This window comes from Crocuta crocuta, unplaced genomic scaffold (genome assembly GCF_008692635.1).
Source record: "Crocuta crocuta isolate KB4526 unplaced genomic scaffold, BGI_CrCroc_1.0 scaffold231, whole genome shotgun sequence".
In the NCBI taxonomy this organism is placed as follows: Eukaryota; Metazoa; Chordata; class Mammalia; order Carnivora; family Hyaenidae; genus Crocuta; species Crocuta crocuta.
In genome coordinates, this window is record NW_027528357.1 from 7,488,480 (window position 1) to 7,497,139 (window position 8,660).

Consider the following 8,660-nt stretch of genomic DNA (forward strand, 5'->3'; position numbering starts at 1 on the left):
TAAGGTCCCCAAACAAGAAGGATGATTACAAAATTCATGTACGAAGGTCCTGCTTGCTTTTCATGGTGAAATATACTTATGCATAACTCAAGGCCAATTGGATGCCGTAATTATAGTTGATAAATATTATTATTTTTTTAATGTTTATTTATTTTGGGAGAGAGAGAGACAGAACATGAGTGGGGAAAGGGCAGAGAGAGAGGAAGACACAGAATCCGAAAGAGGCTTCAGGCTCCACGCTATCAGCATAGAGCCTGACATGAAACTCAAACTCACAGACCATGAGATCATGACCTGAGCTGAAGTCAGACGCTTAACTGACTGAGCCACCCAGATGCCCCTAACTCATAAATATTATTTAAAATAATGACTGAATTAGTGTTTACTTCTGGAAAAGATGTAAGTGAAATTCCCACCTGTGTCCACAGTGGAAATTCAATTATATTCTCCATGTCGATAAAGACAGCCTCAAGCATGTGAGATAAGAATTATTTGTTGGATGCATTATCCACTGACAGGTATAAATTTTGCTGTAATAATTACTGCGAAAGACCTCCATGCAAACAAATACATAACTAGAATTGATACAGAAGAATGCCTAGGACTCAAAAGATTTCTTTTTGGTAATGTATCTGGGCATTGATTTCTTCTTGGTAATGTATCTGATGTTTCAAATTTCCCCCTTTTATGGTGTATATTCAGTCAACTCTGAGGAATCACCTGGGGAGAGAGTATACTGTAAATCAAGAAAAATCCCCATGAAGCTTGACTACATACAGTAGTATGTGTCTCCATTTTATCCTTTTTTCTGCCCATACGAGGAGGCAGTGAGACAGGCTTGGAGAGCATGGGATGGGCCCAGCCTGGGGCATGTTATCAGGGGTGCAGACTGAGCTGAGTGGGACATGGCAGTCATATTCTGAAGGAGAACCAAGGTCAAAGTTATGTTAACATTTCCATGGGCTGATGGTCAATGTAAAAGACTAGGTGTCTAGCACACCCCCAAATCTTTGACAAAGGAAAGCAGCCAACCAGGAGCGGGCAGACTCTAACTGGGAATTTGAGACAGTGCCTGAGGAAATCATGGAGGTCCAGTGCAGATCATCTGGATTCTTGTGCGTGGCCACTGCGTGGGCTCGCTCAGATAAAGGGCTGTGAAGGGGTAGTGAATCCCTGGCAATATGGGGAATGTTAAAATTGTACGAAGCTTAAGTGTAAGTTTACATGTAACAGACCAGCTAGGCAAGAGTGGCTTGAACAAAAGGTTCATAGCTCTGGGGCCAGCTTCTGGGTGATTCTCTTGTCTTTCCCCATAGGCTCTCAAGGTCACTACCACAGCTTCCCCCCTTGTGTCTTCAAATGGCAGCAGCCTGAGGCCGAAGGGCATTTCTGCTTCTCAGAAAGAAAGCCTTTCCTCAACTTTTTCTTCTGAGCCTATTAGCCAGGATTGGGCCACAAGCCCAGGTCCTGGCTGCAAGGGAGGGGAATAAAGCCAGTGTCTGGCATTTTCGACATTTTAATGCCCTGGGGTCTTCAAGGTCTTGTTCAGATAATCCCAACTTCAACCTCATTGCTATTTCATATCTCAGCCCACCTTTTGGATTGTTCTTCACCCTGGTTGAAAGAACAGCTGTGGACGCACTGGAACTATTCTTGAAGACCCAAAATGTGAGACAAACAGGAAACTGGTATTTCCTATCCTGTTGTTGCCCAAATCCTGTTGCTGTTTGTGATGGAACTGAAGATGGCAGGTCCTGACTGAGAACTCTGTGCTGAGGAAGAAGGAAGGTTTTGGGGGAAATGCTGGTATCGGTAATGGAATGTGTCAGTTATAAATTGTGTTGCTCATCAGAGAATCTGTCACACGCCAGCTACCATATGACAAATATACAGGCTATGAAATGAATTTTAGTATCAGGTCCACTCTCAACTTTTCCCATGGCTTTCTGTGAATTCAGCTGACTTTATTTGGCACTGCTATGCGTGCATGTGTCTAATAATAATCCTGTAGCAGCATCAAAATTTACATACAATGTACTGGATTTTTTTGTTTTAATGTTTATTTATTTTTGAAACACACACAGAGAGAGAACATGAATGGGGCAGGGGCAGAGAGAGAGGGAGACATGGAATCTGAAGCAGGCTCCAGGCTCTACACTGTCATGCCTACAGCCCAGTGCGGGGCTCGAAACCACAAACCGCGAGATCATGACCTGCCTGAGTTGGAGTCAGACATTTAACCAAATGAGCCACCCAGGCGCCCTGTGCTGGGTTGTTCTATATCCAGCTTTGTTACTTGAGGAACTATGTGTTCCAGGACCCCTGGTACTTCTATGGTTCAGATTTAGAGGCGACCAACAGAGACACTGGCATGAGATTTGAGAGGCAGAGGGAAGTCGTGGCCATTTTCTCTGAAGCTTTTTGGAGGCTGACAGAGTGGGAGCAGGATGGGCAGTGCCCAGCGGGTCCTAGCCTGTCCTTCCTGCACTCCTCCACGGCCCGGCTCTTCCCTCTGATTATTAGCCCAGCTGACCGACAGTCCACCACCAGCCTCATGGCTGTGGATCCTCAGTGGCCAACACCCCCTGCCCGCCTCCCTTCCGCCACCTTCTTGTCATTCGCCTCAGTGACTGAACAGCACCTGACTTTCCTGTTTCCCAGATGCTTCTGACCAGTCCACGCGGCTCTTGCTTCAGGAGGACTAGACTGAGTTTTCTCTGGTTCTCTGACTTGCCTTCCAGATGTTTCCTTTCCAGGCCTTCCCCGCCCCCCCNGATGTGCCGCTGCTTGAACGTACTTCTGTTCTCTAACCCATATTTAGTACCTCTGCTTCCACCAATAAAAGGGAATGGGATCCTATTTAAAGTTGCCAAAGTAAGGTAATTCTGTTTCTTAATAGTTTCTTAAAAAGTTTATTTATTTTGAGAGAGGGTGAGAGAGAGAGTGAGTGGGAGAGGAGCAGAGAGGGAGGGAGAGAGAGAATCCCAAGCAGGTTTCACGCTCAGCACAGAGCCCATTGCAGAGTTTGAGCCCATGGACTCAAGGATTACGACCTGAGCCCAAATCAACAGTTGGATGCTAACTGCCTGGGCCACCCAGGCACCCCTGTCTCTTGTAGATTTTTATTTTAAAAAAAAATTTATTTTTAATGTTTATTTACTTTTAAGAGAGACAGAGCATGAGCAGGGGAGGGGCAGAGAGAGAGAGGGAGACACAGAATCCGAAGCAGGCTCCAGGCTCTGAGCTGGCAGTCAGCACAGAGCCTGACGTAGGGCTCAAACCCACGAACCGTGAGATCATGACCTGAGCTGAAGTCGGATGTTCAACCGACTGAGCCACCCAGGCACCGGTCTTGTAGTTTAAAGCAGTCATTTCTGGGCTAACATAAACTGTTTGGTATTTGCCTCCCTCCTCTTCTCTCTGGGGGCAGTGCTCCTGGGTGTGAGGGGAAACGTCCCCATACTCCTGGTGGGACAGGCCTCTCGCCACGCCAACCTCTCTGAGGTGTGGCTAGGCTGCCCGTGGATGCCCTGCTCTGCTCTCTCTTGAGATGTGGCTACTTCCATGGGGTCCTTTGGACCGATGTGCTGGCACGTGCTGCTGAATTCCCAGGGCCCTGATATTTACCTCCACTGACTGGGCAGCCACCCTCTCTGGCCCCATCTCCTGGCCCCAGGCCTCCACTGGCTTGCCTGTCCTCCCAGCATCTCCACAGCCCCCCGCCAGGGCACTCCTGGTTTCCTGAATCCCATCCCAAGGCTGTGGGGGAAACCAAGGTGCTATCTCAGAACTATTCTGGAAGCTTATCCAGGGTTTGGGGGGAATCCACAAGCAGGGATGAAAAGGTTTCCAAAAGTCCCCAGAAGGTTGGAGAGTAGAGGTAGTGGGAATGGAGATGTGCCCTGGGAAAGCAGGGAACTGACACTGAGGTTCCTGAAGTGGAGCAGTTCCAGAAACTTCCAGGCTCAAGGGTAGTCACCAGGAGCAGGCGCCTAACAAGGCAGAGATGGGGTCCAGAGGAAGTCCCCTTCCATAGTGGAATCTCACCTTGTTGAGTGTGCCTGGGACAGGGTTCAAGGAGCACATCCAGGAAGTCCTAGGGTCTGGGAAAAAGCAGAAGGAAGCCCAGGAGAATAAAATAATCACAGATTTGCTAGCCAGCCTCCTGAGTTTAATCCTGCATATCTAGGGTTGAAGGTCTAACCTTTCCTCAAGCCTCACTTTTCTCAGGTGAGGGTGTTGGGGACAGCGCTGGCCCTTCTGCAGGATGGTGGTGAACTATTCAGCATACAGAAAGTACTTGGTGCAGGGTAATCCGTCATCAGTCACGTCTACCACTCATCATCAGCTGACAAGTGCTAGGAAGCAAAAGAGTTAAAAACGTATCACTGTATTTCCTTAAGATGCCCTGCACTTATATTTTTCCTTAGATTTCTAAAATCCATAAGGGATATATACATATTAAAAGTAGGAATGATACTTTTGACCTTTTGTTCTATTACTAAAGCATCTTATAATTTATGGTACCTTAAATCCAGGAAATGTATTATTTGCTTCCAGTCTGTGTCAGTACAAGGGTATAAGATATAAGGTGGTTGTTCTTTCTAAAATCTCATTTTGTCACTAGATGCCATGTCCATTCTGCTACGGCAGCCCCTATCCGCTGCTACTTAGTGATAAAAACATAGCTACAACTTTGAGATGGAAAAATGAAGGTAGCTTTGAATGGACAATTATCAAAATGCCAAGTTTCAAAAACAGGCAAGTCCTGAACTTCGCACATCATCACACTCTAGCTGCCATTATTTCCTTAAATAACTGCTTTGTCCCTTGAGCAAGCAAGGAATGTGTCATAATGATCTTTGTGTGCCCAGGATTTAGTCTAGGGTCAGGCCCAGTAAATATCATTCTAGTAGCTAATTTAAAAATTGAACCTGGAGAAGAGAAAGTTCCGCATGAATTCATGATGCATGTCAATTTAATAAAAGACTAAGAAGATCTGAAGAAAGATAGATGCCTCCGTTACAAAGAGAACAAAGGAGATTAGCTTGAAACAGTAGCATGAGGTATTCTAGTGAGACTCAAGGAAGAACCTTCTGACACAGAAGCTGTGAATGGGAGTAGATAACAAAGAGTGATAGTGCCCCCCCACCCCCCGCCCCTTCCTTCACTGGTCAGTAGGTGCCGCTGAACGGGAGAATAGGCTAGCTGCCCTTCTAAGATTGAACCAGCTGCCTTTGAGACTATAAGTGTCGTTTTCCTCACGTACTGCAAATCATTGCTGTTTTCAGCACTGGTGGAAGCTAGCCTTGACCATATTTTTGTAGCCTTCGGAGCATTTCACAGCTCATCTTCATTGTCATGGGCTGGTGTGGAAGCCTGCAGGGGTTCAGAGGCTGAGAGAATTGGGGACCGCCCCCAACAGTCCAGAATCTGGCCTCTTTCAAAGACCTATATGAGGTTTATAAGCCAAACAAAGAAAACTTGTTTTGTGCTGAAGGAAAAAACCCAACCCAACCAACAACATCTTTGCCTGACCTTTAAAACCCCTGTAAGCCTGAGGGCGGTTGGCTGTACCTTGTAAAAACTCTGATCTTTTGACTAAAAAAGAATGCTAATCAGCCCAGCTTTACCAACCTCCATTTGTTACCCGTTGCTAAGTGATAGCTAAAGAAGATTAGCGATCATAGCTCATAGGTGAATGGAAATTTCTGCCCTGTGCTTTTGTTTGCAGTGATGAAAAATAGTTTAGGGTATTTGAGGGGGGGGAAAAACCCTCTTCTATGTCTTTGGGCCTTGAATTGCTTTTAAAGAGCCCGTCTCTGTCCCAACAACTCAGACTGGAAGAGGCAATAAATGGTTTTTTTGCTGTCCTGAAGTACTCCTCACCCCTAGATTTTCTCCTGCTTGTTTTCATTTCTTTAGCTAGGGCTGCATGTGTGATGATGAAGCCTGAACTAGATCATCTGCTGTACGTATTGCATACCTGCTCTAACCCTTAGCTTACTCCTCCATTACATGGGAGAAAATAATATGATGTATCTCTAAGATTGCTGAGCATAAAACCAGATAATAGTGTGAGAAGTGCTTAGCTAGCCTAGTGCCTGCCGATAGAAAGTACCCAGTAAATAATGCATACCATTATTATTATAACCAGTGTTATCATATGTCAGTGTCTCGGTGTGGCTCCAGAGTATCATTATTCCAGAGTGAAATACACACTTATTTCCATCTCTTAAAGGCTGCCTGCACTGACAATTTTTGACCCGAGTGAGAACCACTGAGTGAAGGTCAGTGCATCTGAACACTTTACCTTGCGGTGTGTGCACATGCGCAGAACACCTGTGAGCCCCGCCTTTGGTTGCTCCTCTGAAAAATGGGCCATTAAGCCTTCTATAGCTGACACACAGGGTTAGAAAGGGCTGATGGAGTGGCGGAAAGATCTGTTCCATGTTCTGTTTCCTTGCAATTACTGAAAGCAATTTAGGAGTATGTCTGTCTTGTAAATCCATAGTGCCTCCTTAATCCACACGTAGCACTGCATAGACTTGATGTTTATCTATTTATTTAGAAATTTAAGATTTTTAATTTGTTTTTATGTAGAACTGATTCTTAATGAACTCTACTGGTAACCCGCTGTTTACAGTTTTAACACAATAAACAGCACTGTGATGAATATCCTTATACATTTTGTCATAATTATAAGATTATCTCTTGAGGCAAAATTTTAGAAGCTGAGGGGCACCTGGGTGGCTCCCTCAGTTAGGCATCGGACTCTTGATTTTGCCTCAGGTCATGATATCATGGTTTGTGAGTTCAAGCCCCAGGTGGGGCTCCACACTGCTTGGGATTCTCTCTCTCTCTACCCCTGCTGCACTCTCTTTCTCTCTCTCAAAATAAATAAACAAACTTAAAAATTTTTTTTTGGAAGCTGAGCTGCAGAATCTGATTATCTTTTAATGAGATGTTAGAATTATCATAGGATGCATCTTATAGCAAATGTCCTTTATCCCCCATTCCTAGGACTATATGAGAATTGGAGAAAAGATCCAGAGAATTTGCCTCTAGATTATTTCTTAACTATCTGGTTTTTAGTTATGGCCAAATATTATTGGAGGAAGAGAGAGAGAATATTTCCTTTAATCATTGTCTTTATTTCTATTTCATTCTTGCTTTTGACTGTGAGCTGGATAAATGGATCCCTAAACCATTTTTCTAATTTTTAAGTCTAAATCCTACACTAGTAACAACTTAGTGGATTCTACTACCCTTCCTGAGAATGTTCCAGATTTTTGCAGATTTTGTTTCTCTTCATTTGCAAGGGAACCTCTGGATGGACAAGCTCATCCCTCCCTTGGCAAAGCAAGAATCCCTATCTATCTCTTTAACCACTGGTTTAGCAGCTCTCAAAGAAATCTGAAGAATGCTTTGTTTGTGTGGTTTTTTTCCTTCTGCATTCACCTCTAACTAAATGCCCTTTTCCAATGCCTCCATTTCAGTTTTCAAAAAGGAATAAACTAGGCCAGTTATTCACCATCATTATGTTCTGAGTAGATCTTTGAACCAGTCTATCTCTTGGGCTTCCAGGCAGCCTATAAATGGCTATTCTTGAGTCAAGCATCCCTTTCCTCAATCATCTGTCAGTTGTGTGTGTGTGTGTGTGTGTGTGTGTGTGTGTGTGTGTGTGGTCCTAGTATATATGGGATGCTATAACAGAATACCATAGATTGGGTGGCTTAAAAACAACAGAAATTTATTTCTCACAGGTCTGGAGGCTGGGAAGTTCAAGATCAAAGTGCTCGCAGATTCAGTGTCTGGTCAAGACCTGCTTCCTGCTTGACAGGTGCTGTGTCCTCACATGGTGAAAGCAGCAAAGAGCTCTCTGGAGTCTCTTTTGTAAGGGCATAAATCCCATTTATGAGGGCTTCACCCTCATGACCTAATCACCTCCCAAAGGCCCCACTTCCTAACACTACCAGACTGAAGGTTAGCTTTCAACATATGAATTTGGAGGTTGGGACACATTCAGTCTATAGCAGTTGTGCATTGCATGGAATGGAAACTCCCCACTGTTACTCTGGAATTCTGAGTGTGGTATATGGCATTCAATGGACCAGTATGAGCGCTCTTACTCAGAGATTTCTCTTAGGATTATCAAACTGGTGGAGATAAAACATGACAAGAACTGCCAAGCATTTAGTAAAAAGGAGACCCTGAAAATATCTGATGCAGGAATTGCAATCCTAGTTTTTACCCAAGGGGAATGGAACCATGTGGCCACAAAGACTTGAATAAGAGTGTTCATTTAGCTTTATTCTTGATAACACAGAATTGTAAAACAGCCTAGGTATTTATCAAAATGAAAATGGATAAGCAACTTTGGCATAATTATTCTATAGAACACTAATGCAAATGAAGAGAAATGTATCATTGATACAACACACATGAATCTCTAAAACATTACGCTGGGTGAAAGAGGTGACTCCATTTACATGAAGTTCTAGAAGAGGCAAAACAGACAAAACAAAATAATATATAATAATTAAATGTATAATATAATAATAAAATATATAAAATAAAATATTGTATATAATATAATATATTATTATATTATATATAAATATATAATACACATATATTTATATTTTATAATATATATA